The 14,217-nt window shown below is 48.6% G+C and overlaps 1 protein-coding gene and 1 long non-coding RNA gene across 3 annotated transcripts in view; one reads left to right on the top strand and one right to left on the bottom strand.

Annotated features, from left to right (window-relative positions):
• Positions 1-14,217, top strand: part of LOC135898240 (uncharacterized) — an 89,742-nt gene that overhangs the window by 656 nt on the left and 74,869 nt on the right. The gene's annotated exons all lie outside the window — the stretch shown is intronic.
• Positions 1-14,217, bottom strand: part of LOC135898238 (juvenile hormone acid O-methyltransferase-like) — a 205,497-nt gene that overhangs the window by 154,535 nt on the left and 36,745 nt on the right. The window lies entirely within an intron of this gene.

The raw sequence follows: 14,217 nt of genomic DNA, 5'->3' as shown, positions 1-14,217 counted from the left end.
CGCAGAGCTAACTAGTGGAGTATATTCTATGCCTACATGTAAGCATAGTTTCGGTGCGTAAGCAATGCAGTACTGAAAAGCATTTTAGGACGCTGAAGCCGGTGAGGTATCGTGATTGCATGCTGTATCATAATTAGTTAAAGTTAACGTAAACCATAAGTAAGGAGCGCCGGACGAGTTGGCTTGGCTCCATTATTAAAGCAGCTCTAAGATGAACGCACTTGGAAGCGATCACAGGAAGGAGCACTCACTTTCAAAGTCGTCGTCGTCGTCGTCGTCGTCATCATCATCATCGTCATCATCATCAACATCGCCATCATCATCATCATCATCATCAGCCTATTTGTGGGTCCACTGCAGGATGAAGGCGTCTCGCTGCTATCTCAAATTACCCCTGTCTTGCGCTAGCTGATTCCAACATGAGCCAGCAAATTTCCTAGTTTCGTCACCTCACCTAGTTTTTTTTTTCGTCCTTCACTGTGCTTCCCTTCCTTTGGCACCCATTCTGTAACTCTAATGGCCCACCGATTATCTTGCCTTAGTTTACACGGCCTGCCCAACTTCAGTCCTTAAAGGGACACTAAAGGTTACCAGAAAGTCAAGTTAAAGTGATAAAGCAGTGCTCTAGAACACCTAAGGCGTCAATATAATCGCGAACAGAGCTGTAGTAACCGAGAAATTGAGGTAAATGCATAACACAATTTGAGAACCCCCAGCGACATTACGGTACTAGCCCGATGACGAAAGCACTCCTCATAATTTATGTCACTAGTACTCAACTACTCGTATTAAAAAGATCATTTCATTAGATTATAAGACGGAAGAAAATGCTACTTGTCTACTTCTATTCGATTCTAAGAAAAAATTACATTTTGACGTTACCCTTGACTAGTATGGGTGATCGAAAGGTTTCGTTTTCGCTCGACTCCGCACGCTCGACTTTGCGCCGCGCGCGCTTTGGAGTTTCAGTTGTTTCTTTATCGCGTCATGCTGCGGTTGTGCTGGCTCGCGAAACTTGCATTTCGAACAAGCAGCGAGAATGCCACGTCCATGTGATGTCGTGGGATGCGCGAATGGTCCGCGGAACTTGGCCAAGGGCAGTTGCAGCGGCGAATCCAACGTTACTTATAACTGTGTGTCAACGAGTGAACCTCTCCGTTCGAAGTGGTTAAGTGCCGTACCTCTGACACAGCGCGCTGGCAAAGAGCCGAAAAATCACGTAGTGTGCTCGCTGCATTTTCGTCCAGAGGATTACATGTTCAACGCCGACTTACTGAAGTCGCGTGAAGTGTCTTTCAAAGCAGGCCGTCGTCGTAGTAGTACGCAATGACGCCGGCAGCGCGAGCCCTCAACAGCAGGTCACGCTCATCAGTGCTTAAATCGCTGAACTCGAGCTCAGCATCGCGAGCTAATCTGTCGTTGTCAGGGTCATCCATTGCAACGAGCGTCGAAGCTAGCGTCATAAAATAAAGAACCAGCTTATCGTCGTGCGCTTTCCCTTCCACTAGCCACCACATTTCCGCTTTCGCGATGCTGTCGGCGCTGTCTTGGCTCTTTATAGACCTCAGACTCTGCCCAGGCGGCGCTGCGGAAAAACCCGTCACCAGCGCCCCCATCGCAGCCTTGGCATGAACTGAGTAGTGCTAGGAGAGCAGTCCGCAAGCGAAGGTGCATAGGCCACAATGGACCTTTCTCTTTAGTTTGTGTTGAGGTACATTTTCCTAAAAATCAAGGACCTGGAAAGCTTCTTCCGCCCATCCACACTACGGAAAGGAAGCGCAGCAGGGCTAAGTACGTGTATAATATAAAATAAAGTCTGAAGTGTTATTTCGGCGTGCTGCAACTCGCAAGTACAGAGAGCATCAGATTTGTCTATAGGCATATCAGCATAAAAATCTAAGCATTTCAAATTGGTTCATATTGAATATGTCCTGAACACAAGACTTAAGTATCTCCTATATTTTTATGTATTTTATACTATGTTTTGTCTCGCAATTATTTACAGAGCAAATCCTTTCATAGCCTTTTCCAGGGTAGCAAGCAGAAAACGTTTTCCAAGGCAGCAAACAGCGTGCGTTCATAACGAAAGTAAGCTTCCTACAGTGCCTACGCGCTGCATCTTTCTTTCTCGCAGGAGCTACAGCATCGCTCAGTACCTTAATTTGAACTTTTCGCAGACCCTTCGAGCAACAAGCGCACACAAATAAATGTAAATAAACACGAAATATTTTTCTTTACACACGTGCGTTACTTCGCAATTACACATCCAGTGCTGCTACAGCAACTTTATTGCTCAAGTTTGAAAAACGCAGTCGAACAGGCTCAGCACATTGCGAAGCGTGCTTGTTGTATCGGCGAAGAACATACGAAATACCGAAAGTAGAAATGAGCTCGCGATACAACGATGCTCGAGAACAGGATTTTGAATTCATAAACGAACCAAAATGTTTGGTTAAGCTGACCTGCCAAATCTCTCCATTCCACTTGTTGAGATATCGATAGCACGTAAACAAGATGGTTCGCTATGTTGTTTTTTCTGTTACCAGCGAAGTGGCGGCAGCAGATTCTAGAGTTTTCGCTTGGTTACCACGGTCCTCCGTCAGGGCTATGCAACACAATTACAGAAGAACAAAATTGTCGCACTTTCTCATGCGAGCCGCTTTGTTGTGGGGAATGCAAGTAATCCGATTACCCAACAGGTTGAACGGCCCGTATCCAGCGCTCTCGCCTTTACACTTCATACGATGGCGATGACATCGGCAAAACTGAACGTTGTTATTCCGTCCTTCACGTTCATGGCACTTTACAGCACAACAGTAACGTCGATTGTGACGTTTCTTCGTAGCTTGCGGAGCTATCCCGGTTGCCGTCATTTCCGCCATCAGTCTGAAGAGTGAGCCAGCGAGCGCGGCCCCTCCGACCATCGTAGAAATCCATAGCTCCCTGTCTGGGTGTTAAATGCGCAAAACAATCGCAACATGGACCAAAATCTAGTTAACTCATTGTTTCGCAGTCGCTAGCAGCATAGGCAACTTAGCAAGAGAGTCGGGCTTCGCACTACTCAATTACTGCCTCTTCGCACCGGCAGGTGGCGCTACGCGTCTCGCAAAACTCCAGAGTCTCACGTCCATAGCCGCGCGTTTGGGTTTTTTGCAGAAAAGCCGTAGCGACGTCTGCGGGAGCCGTTTTACTTACCGACGGCCCAACGTCACTATGAGACCATGACGTCAATACTCCTCGATCGGAGGGCGGGTGATTTGAATTGCGCTAGAGATACGCGGACGCTTCAGAACGCATTTCCCATTAAAATAAGTTTCTTCTTCGCACGAAACAAGCGTTTCGAGGTTTCTGGGACGGTATTTGAACAGTCCACATTGACTTAATATTAACCTTTAGTGTCCCTTTGACTCATGATGCTTTGTGGAGAACAACAAACTTAACGTGAAATTCAAAGCAAGTGGTGGCAAATTATCAAACAAAGCAAAGTAGTCGAAGCAAGTGGGAAGCAATCCAGCAGCATTCATCACTTGCCACCGAGATCGGTCCGCACCTATGGAAAGATAATCCATTTCTGCATAACCATTTCGGCGCATGGCACAGCCGGCTGGTTCCTATAGGCATATTGGCGGTTAAAGATATGAAACGCTTCAATACTATCTCAGGTATGTTCATCTGAGTAGCACGCGAAAATAAATGTGTGAGAGGAAACAGGCGTATGGCCTCACTTTCTGCAACAGAGCGCTGGGCGAGTCAACGCTGGTAACATTAGACCCGAAGCACCTGTGGCAACTTGGGCGCCGCTTTAGTGCAGCATTGCTTAGAGATGTCCAGTTTCAGGTTTAGAGACCAAGGCTGTTTCAATCTTCCCTGATGGTGCGTAGGTATCTGAGAGAAAAGAATATCGATATCTGGTGGTGAGGTTCAGCTCGGTTAGTGGTCTGCTTGCTGCGCAAGAGACGAACATCTGCCAAGCGTCATGTAGAGCGCTAAATGTACTATGCCAGAGGAGTCGCTGACGTTGCAACCGTTTGCTATGACTAGTCTGTGAAATAACAATAAAAAAATATCCAGATCCTTCAATGTAAGTTAAGCTTTGTCTGCTGTTTGCGTTCATTGGCGTTATTTGGCGGTGATATATTGACGGCATAGGACAGTCGTGGCAAGATGTGAAATGTTACCTTGCCTGCTCCGCTTGCGTTTGTTGTTCATGTTCCGCTCGACGTTTTATGCGAGCCTTCATTCCCTCGGCACTAAGTGCACGCTTCGGTACCATTCTGGGTTGTAGCGTTGTAGCTCACAAAACTTCCCTTTCTCAATCTCTATTTCCTCCGTGATATTCTCCCCACCTCCTCCCTCCACGGTCGATTCTGTTGCGCGTGGGCACGGAAACAAGCGCTGCAGCTCCTGCACTGCATTTGTGGAGAGTCACGCCTAGTTACGGCGTCCAGATGGCATTGTACACATGCGACGCGGCGTGCATGTTGACACGATCTTCTCGGGTCGTCTTTCCTTTGTGCCGCACCCTTCTGTCATGTACAAACGCGATAACGTTAAGGCCCCACGTCGCGGAAAATCCGGTGTCGACGCCGCGCACATCGCTTTGCGAAGAATAATTTTGAACCACGACCGCGCAAACCCTCCACATGGCGCATACCTTATCTTACATTCTATACAAAGTTATTCCTCGCAATTTTGCGAATGACAGCTCAACAACAAATCTCATGAAACGACACACAGATAGCGCAAGCCTTTTTGTTACGTTTTTGTGGCATGGCCACGTCTCAACCACGTCCCGACGCGGCGGGCATTAGTGGCGCGCGTCTCAACTACGGCCCGACGCGTCCGGTGTTAGCGTCGTGGAAGACTCCAGCAGCTGCATCGGGAAGCTCGAAGAGGCCAAGAAAGCTTCGTTTTAAAATGTGTGGTCACGTCCCAGGTCTCGTATTCGCAAACTATCTGCTTTCCCGGATGTCCAATGCATGGCAGTGAGTTGAACAGGGCCAAAGCGATGTGGACCGACTGCCTTTTGGCCAAGAGCAAGCTGACATGCGCAAAGAGCAAGCTGACATGCGAGGGCCATTCACGCCTAAGGCACGACGAGAATTAGGCACGACGCTTTTCCAGGTGTACTACATGCAGCAAGACAACTTCGTGTAAGGACTTAGTGGAAAAACCCATGCACACCCTTCGCAGGAAGGGTTCTCTTACAAAACCAGCAATCCAAGTTGATGAAATAATGGGCAAAAACTACTCAAGCCCAGGTCAAGCCCATACCTCTTGTATGGCCGTGAACCGACGCTTCCACTGGACACTGTGCTTCCGTCCACCACAGCTTCAACTAGCGCTTATGCCCGTGATGCTATCGCCCATGCTGACCATGCTCACCAACTTTCGAGCACTCGTCTACAAGTCTCTCAAGGCAAACGAAAGGAACGCTACGACCTCCGTCACCATGATGTCCATTTTGTGCCCGGCACCCTCGTGTTGCTTTGGTCACCATCGCGTAAAGTTGGCCTTTGTGAAAAACTGCTTTCCTGCTACAGAGGCCCATATCGCGTGCTTCACCAAGTAACCGATGTCGCCTACGAAATCGCTCTAACCACGCCCACTACGTCCCCCACTGTGACAACCAGTGACATTGTCCACGTCGCCCGACTCAAACCCTACAACTCTCCACGCGCCTTGGATACTTAGCAGCACCATGACGGCGCTTTTGCCGCCGGGGGGTAGTATTACGATATCATCGAGTGATGCTCAAGGGACGAGCCGCCACGAGAACGACGACGAAGTGGGTATGTGCCCTTGGCGCGGGCGAGTGTCGGCCTGGTATGGTATGGTATGAAGAACTTTATTTAGGTCCTGAGGGATCAGTCTGCGACTGATGCGGGCCGCTCTCACGTCGGTACAGAGAGGCCGAGCCTCTCTGCCATCACACGGGCCCTCTGGACAGCCCTGAGTTGGTCCGCCAGCACTTCACTGTGCAGCATCCACTGCCACCACTGTTCACCCCGAGAACTATCACCGGCCAACGCCAACGCCAACGCCTGGTGGTCTGGCGTAAATACCCTGTATATAGCCTCTTTCATGTGTGTTTTTTCACACGTAACAATATAGTTGTACACCGAAGCAAAAATTCTCACAGTTAAATAAAACATGTTTTAATGCTGATCATTATATGAAATACCAGTCGAAAAGTTCCGTGTGAGTCCAGGAAATCTCTTTGCCAATACTGGGCGAGAATGCACAATTTAAGCCCATTGTGCGCGTGCTAAATGTAATGTGTAATATGTAATATAATATGCAATACCCTCACAGTGAGGCTTTTAAGGTTATCAAGTGAAAGTAAATAACTACCATTCGCAGTACAGCAACAAATGACCCAGTGTCCGCGATAACAATAGGCACACTGATGCAAAACATTACACGAGCCCGTCCACTTTCCTCCTTCCGTAAACTCAATAAATAGAAAGGACGCGTTAAACCTAGACCAGAAATGCCTAAGCCTAAACCAAGAGGATGGCAAGCAGTCTGGACGCTCGGGTAAACACCCGAACAATGAGAATGGAAGCTGACTAACTGGCACCGAAACCGGAGCATGCGCCACTCGTGCATTAATTACGCACGTGCGCAAAGCCATCTCCTCTCCACTGGTTGTGACTGCAGTAATGTGTTGGTAATGCCTCGCTGTCCATCGGGCAAACAAATTAAACGAAACGGCCCTGAACGGGAACTGTCGAACATATGCGTAGCATCATATGCCAGTCGGCGTGGTTGTGAATTGTATATATTGGGCAGTGTAAGCATGCGCATCTCACTGCTCGAACTCGGCACGCATGCATAAACAAGTAACGCATGGTACATCAGCATAACCCCCCGCCCCCAGGTACTCACCACGCCGAACACATTCCGCGCCAGGCCGGCAGCCATATAATTCCACAAACATCTTTGACAGTTCACTTCCCAATAAGAAAGGTTGTGCTTAACTGATGTGCATAGAAAAAGGTGAAACAGTTATTACGTGCTGTTTTAGTCGGAAGTGAATCATTGTGACAGATGGAACGGTGTTAGCCGTGCAAATCGTCAGGTTATCTTGGCTCTCCGAGGACGATGCCAATTCGAAGCCTCCTGATGCTGTCACTCCCGCGCATTCGACAAGGTAGCAGCGCCAGATTTTCCTCTAAGTGATATAGTGAAAAACTAAGCTCGAACATCCTCATCTCATCGTCATCCTCATCATAATTATTGAAACTAGATGACGAATACCTGTGCTCATTTAATGTCACGTCACCACACCTGCCACAATAACTGGATTAACATTGCCGTGCGGCGACGAGGACTCGAAAGCAACAGCTAATATGCACGAAACAAATGACTTTACGGAACGAACGAAAGCTGAAGCCGGCCCATCAACAATCTCTAGATCACTATTCACAATCTTTAATACCTTTGACAGCTTCACCGCCAAACAAATTATTGTTGAATTTCATTTACGTGTGAAGCATTCTTGAAAATCTCCGACAATTTGCGCACATAGGTGATGACAAGGGGCTCAATTACATAAATACACTATCTTCCCTTTCTATATATAAATATATTCTAAGCACTATTAACGTACTTCGTCGTTTCCATTTGTGCATAGCCATCATCTTCCCTGTTCTACTTCGCGCGTGAGCTCGGGCGTTCCCTTCTTCAGTATAAAAAGCGCTGGACAGCTTGGTCGGTCTCGGTATTATAAAGCGGTGGAGGTACGTCAAGACCCCGACGTCCTCTCGCATTTCCGTCCTTTCTGGAGCTACCTTCCGGCCCCCGCCTGCGCCCGGCTACCCCTGCAACGATGGACACGTCCAAACCCGGCTCTTCCGGTGCCTCTAACCCTACCACACAGACGGCTCCGCCTGCGGCGCCCTATTGGACTGTGACGAGCCCTCAACGCGATTCCCCTGTCTTTGAGGGACTCTGCGGTGATGACGTCGACGATTGGATCGACCACTACGACCACGTGAGTTCTTGCAACAAGTGGAACGACACCCAGAAATTGAGGCACGTCGCACTCTACTTGACCGGTGTTGCAAAGACGTGTTATTTCTGCCACGAATCCGACATCGCGGATTGGTCCCTGTTTACCTCCAAGCTGCGGCAAATCTTCGCTTGCTCGTCTAGTCGTGCAGAAGTCGCCAAACAGAAGCTGGGCACGCGCCTCCAACTTCCCCAAGGGTCGTACACCTCATACATAGAGGATGTCTTGGCTCTGTGCCGCCGTGCGAACCCTAGCATGACGAAAGCCGAACTCGTTCGACACATATTAAAAGGCTTGTGTCTGTCGCGTTCAACGCCTTAATCGTGCAAAACCCGGCTTCTGTCCAAGACATCACTTCCACGTGTCAGCTCCTAGACGAGCTGCAGTCTCTTCGTCTTCAACATGACAGCAGCGATCCTGAGGTTCCCCGTTCTCCAGATCTACGTGCTCTTATCCGCACCATCATCCGCGAAGAGCTTCAAATACAAGACCTCAGGCGTTCACCTGCTGTGCCGCAACCCCCACCTTCGACTTGCACGAGGTCGTAAAGCAAGAGTTGACAGCGATGACTACACCCACGATGCATCTTGCTCGGGTAGAACACCCCACACCTACCTACGGGGATGTTGCTTCGCTACCCACCCCTACCGTGACCTCAATGGCTACTGATATTACCTATGACCATGTGGCTTCGATGGGAACCAGAGCACTCGCTGTGCCATGCTATCCTCAGTGGCGTCCACCTCGTCCAATTTGGTTTTGCTGCGGTATACGCGGCCATATATGTCGGTTCTGCCGCCGTCGCCAGCAGGGTGAAAGACGAGGCTATGCTGAGCACGAGAGAGACCGCACTCGCCGGCCAGACGCCTACTATCCCGGATCGTACTCGTTCCCTCAGCAGCGTTCTCCGTCTCTTCCAGCGGCTCCCAATCTGCCTCATAGTTCCCGTTCGGCCAGACGCCGTTCTCCATCGCCTTACTGGCGCTCTACATCACCGCTTCGCCCCACTTCCCGTCTTGTCGACAAGCACTCGGAATGCACTTTTTGGACGGTAAACTGCTTCCTATCGGTCTTCAAAAATTCCTCCTGTTCGTCTGGCCAACATCCTTTCTGTAACTGTTGAACGTGTTCCCGCCTCAGCTCTCTTCGATACCGGTGCCGCCATTTCTGTTCTTCGTAGTGATCTGTGTTCACGCCTCCGGAAAGTAAAAGCGCCTTATCTTGGACCCATTTTGCGTGGTGCCAATAATACATTCATTCACCTCGACGGACAGTGTACTGCTCGTGTTCTCATCGACGGCATACGCCACCACATTGAGTTTATCATCCTTCCAACGTGTATCCATGAAATTACACTGGGTAGGACTTTACATTCTGCTTCAGCCGTCATTTTATGTAGAGAGGAAGTTGTCCATATCACGGAGGCAGCGCTTGCACCTGTTGTGGACTTTTCACCTTCATGCATGAACTTGGCCATCGCTGTCGACTATGTCCTGCGTCCTGGTCACGAAGGCGTTGTAGCCGTAACATCCAGTCAGATCGCCGATGGAGACGCCCTAGTCGCCCCTTCTTCCCACTGTACTTCTCGTGGAATTCTCAGTGCCGCCTGTCTCGTCCGGTTTTCACGTGACCGCGCCCTGCTGTCTGCTTGCAACTCGACTTCAGACCTGTGATGCTGCCCAAAGGGATGACTGGGGCAACCCTCGCCGACCCTCTACTTATCTCTATAGTCACGCTTTGCCCTTCTTCATCGCCAGCACCAACTTCAGGTATAGATGATTCTTTCCCTCTTCCAGCCGTTCTTGGTTCTCACCTAACAGCTGCACAGTCCGAAGCCATAGTGGTGGTCTTGGCGAAGCACAAAGCCTGTTTCGATAGCTGTTCCTCTGTGTTGAGCCGAACTCCTGCGGCTACGCACCGCATCGAAACCGATGGTTCCGCTATAATACGACGACGCCCCTATCATGTATCGCCGTCCGAACGAAAAGTCATTGAACAACGGGTTGCTGACATGCTTGCGCGGAAGATAATACGACCTTCATCTAGAACACGGGCTTCTCCCGTGGTTCTGGTAAAGAAAAAAGATGGCTCCGTTCGCTTTTGCGTCGATTATCGAGCGTTCAATTATATCACACCAAGGACGTGTAGCCTCTACCGCGAATTGACGACGCTTAGGGCACACTACAGGGGGCGGAGTATTTCTCCAACCTTGATCTTCGATCAGGATAGTGGCAAGTTCGGATGAACGAGACTGACAAAGAAAAAAACGCATTCGCTAGACTAGACGGACTTTATGAATTTAACGTGATGTCTTTTGGCACTTGTAATGCTCCCGCCACATTTGAGCGCATGATAGACAACGTACTTTGTGGTCTAAAATGGAAGACCTGCCTTTGTTGTCTGGACAATATTGTCATCTTTTCGTCTGACTTCAGCCAACATCTTCATTGATTAGACAAATTTTTCAAGTGCCTTGCAAATGCTGGCCTCCAGATCAATACAAAAAATGCAAATTTGCAAGCAAGACAATAAAAGTGTTGGGCCACGTCGTCTAAAAAGATGGCATTGAGACAGACCCCGAAGAGATTACTGCTCTTCTCCAGTTTCCTCGCCCTCAGCAACAGAAATATCTACGTAGTTTCCTCGGCTTGGCGTCTTATTTTCTTCGATTTATACGCAACTTCGCTGCAATAGCAGCTCCTCTACACAAGCTACTGGTTACCGGTGCCTCTTTCACATGGGCTAACGACTGCGAGTCGGCTTTTGAAGCTCTTAAGCCATATCTTACTTCCGGACCAGTGCTTCGCCACTTCGATAATCGATCCCCCACCATACTCCATGCTGACGCAAGTGCACAAGTTATTAGCGCAGTACTTCTGCAACGTAATGCAGCCTCTAAAGAGCAAGTCATAGCATATGCCAGCCGAACACTTTCTCCAGCTGAGCATAACTATGCAAGAGTGCCTAGCTATCGTTTGGTCGATTCAGATTTTCGCCTATACCTTTACGGCCGCTACTTCACCATCGTGCCCGACCATCATTCTCTGAGTTGGCTGTCATCAATGAAAACCATGTCAGGACGCTTAGGACGCTGGATACTCCGCTTGCAGGAATATGACTTTACAATAACGTACAAGTCTGGAAAAAGTCATCATGATGCAGGTGCATTGTCTCGCTGCCCACTCTCGCTCTCTCCCGGTAACGCGCCATCGTCTTCCCCACCACGTCGTTTTGATGCTACGCCTGCCTCACACCAGCTCTCAATAACGCCCCTAGACCAAGTTACGCTTTCATCATGCTCTGATTGATTTGGTCTTGTACAGCGGGCCGGCTCCCACTGTCGAACTCTCATGAATCGCCTTAGTAGGTTCGCCGAACCACCCAACAGCCGCTTGCGACGCCAACTTCGACAATTCCGCCTGCAAGGTGGCGTGCTACACCGCTACATATACCACCCAACAGATCACCGGTGGGTCTCAGTTCTACCTTGCTGCCTTCGCCTGCGAGTATTAGAGGCACTTCGCGACGACATATCGTCTGACCACTTAGGCTTCCACAAGACTTACGACCGCATCAAGACCCGCTGCTTCTGGCCTGGCCTATCTATATTGGTGGCCAAATAAATTGCCTCTTGTGTGTCATGTCAGCACCACAAACGCTCGACATCCCCTCCTGCCTGTTTACTACCACTTCTCCCTTGGCCGGACGCACCTGCTGAATTTGTTGGTATTGATTTATATGGTCCCTTGCCTTTGACAACCATTTAACAAGATATGCCGAGACTGTCCCTCTGCGATCCGGTACCGTTTCTGAGGTCGCCGACTTCTTGCGCGTCATCATCTTGCTCTACGGGGCTCCTCGCGTTCTTCTCAGTGACCATGGTAAGGGGTTCGTTTCCCAAGTTCTCGATGAAATTCTTCGGGCCGCTGATACCGTCCACAAATCTACTTCTACCGATCATCCGCAAACCAATGGTGTTACTGAGCGCTTCCACCATACGCTGTCTGAAATGATTTCCATGTACATCCGTCCTGACTTTTGAATAGGCCGCTATGGAGTTGGGCACCAGCTCAAGCTTCCTCTTAAGGCGAGGCCTTTAAACTGAACATCGCGACAGACAGGACACGGCTGGTAGAGAATGGACCACAGGTTGACCGATATATAAGCATTCATGACTAGTAGATTAAGCCACTGCGGACGCCTTCTGTACTTTCTACTACTGAAGTTTCTATTTTTTTGCCTATAGTCACTTATCAAGATAACACTCAGGCTGCAAACAAAAGAGAAAAACAGAACAGAAACTGTTAAGAAGCTCACAGGTGATCAAAACCACGCTTACAAAAAGGAGTAGCTAGAAACTACAAGTATGATTTGCTAGGAAAAGCAAGACTGTAAATAAGGTTTAAATACAGGAATACACACCGTAGTGTTACACCTAAATTAGCACTATCTATCACTAAAATGCCTCCAAGGGAATCAAAAATTTTAAACAAGTACTAAAAAGCAACATGCAGCACCAACGAACCAACGCAAGCAATTACGTATCTGATAGAAGAGTACAAAAAAGGAAACGAGTTTCCAGATATGTCTTCCTAAAGCATGCCGAAAATGTGTTCATGCTGTTGTTATTTGAGAGCTTCCAAGCATGCATACGTATTTTGTTAAATAAGTAAGTAGAACAAACGTTAGAAAGTGTAACAAAGAAAGCGGAAGAACAAACAGCCTCAGTAAAGGCGCCAGTTTTGTATTTAGATTGTGAGCTAACTGTTTCATTTTTTTTGTCAGAATAAAAGAAGAGCTTCTGGCGGTGACTCTAGTGGACGTTCTGTTTTGCTTCCCTATTTTAACCTTCCAGCTTTTCTGGTAAAGTACCTTCTACAAGCTGACAACTGTTTCAGCAGGAATTCCAGACCATACTTCTATACAGCCAGGCCAATATAAGGATAATGGTGTGCACGCATCTTTCACCATCGCGCTTAGCATGTTGTCACAGATATAGTCATCCGGCTGAATTAGAAAACACGTTTTCTCAAAAATGTTTAAAAATCCGCTCATACCGACATCACGCGCTTGCACATCATGTGTGGCCTAGACTATTTCTCGTGGTGGCTTCATTAATACTAGTTTAACGTTGTTTTGGTGAGTAGCCACATCGATTACAATGTGGCCGCCTGTATGCTATGTAGTCAAACAACAAGCAATCTTTCCTGTAGCTTTGGCCAGTTCTCGCTTTTAGTCACGTTCTTACGTGGCATCAACATCGTTGAGAAGGAGACTGTGATCTGAAAGCTCAGTGTGTTCAGCTATTCTGGCTGATCCTTAGGACCGTCATTAGGTCGACCACTCTAAATAATTGTACTTGTAAGAGTGCATTGCACAACATCCAAGAGACTGCGGCACGATACCTCGCTCCTTATTCACTCAGATTTGAGAGCCCCTCACCAGGCCCCATAGAAAATTTTGGGTATACGCCGGAAGTTGTTACGTGTCCTCATGGAGCGTTGTGCCTTAAAAATTCATCAAATCGGCTCAATATTAGCCGAGATGGAAATATTTCAGTACCGCGAACCCACGATTTCAGCAAGCGGGCTCCAGTGCGACGCAAGACGCTCTCGCCACTCTCACCGTCTTGCCTTCGCAAGCGAAATTCCTTCCCTGCGTTCTCCCATACCGGACCTCGAGGATCGCGTGATGCATACGTCAAAGGCCCCGTCTTCATTTTTTTTCTCTTCACTTTTCCATCGGCGCTACACACTTCCACTGACGGCGTCGTGCGCGAGCTGTTGTCTCATCGCGCAGCGCACGATTTTGCGCGCTGTGCACAAGGAAATATGACTAGCGGTATAATTCAGTGCTGCGCGAATACTAAGGAAGAACAAGCGGATCGCAGAGCATGATTATGTGCTGGAGCCCGGTAGAAAATGACATAGTTTTGGTACCTACGCACGTGACCGCACGACCGTTGGAACAAGCAGACGAAGCGGAAATATATCTCTGTTGCTTCGGTGCGAAGTAAAACAAAAACACGCAGACTTTCCGTTTGTGTGTTTTGTTATTTCTCTAAACTTCAATTCGTCCATTCAAGCAACAGATCACACAAATAACAGATGTTGTCTTGAATAATTATTGGACACCAGTACGTAGGCGCAGGCACACGAGTACGTCATCGACCGGCTTGGAGTGAGGCGGCCGCGAGAAGG

This window comes from Dermacentor albipictus, chromosome 5 (assembly GCF_038994185.2).
Source record: "Dermacentor albipictus isolate Rhodes 1998 colony chromosome 5, USDA_Dalb.pri_finalv2, whole genome shotgun sequence".
Classification (NCBI taxonomy): domain Eukaryota; kingdom Metazoa; phylum Arthropoda; class Arachnida; order Ixodida; family Ixodidae; genus Dermacentor; species Dermacentor albipictus.
The sequence above is the reverse complement of the archived record's forward strand: the minus strand, read 5'-3'. Positions and strand labels throughout refer to the sequence as shown.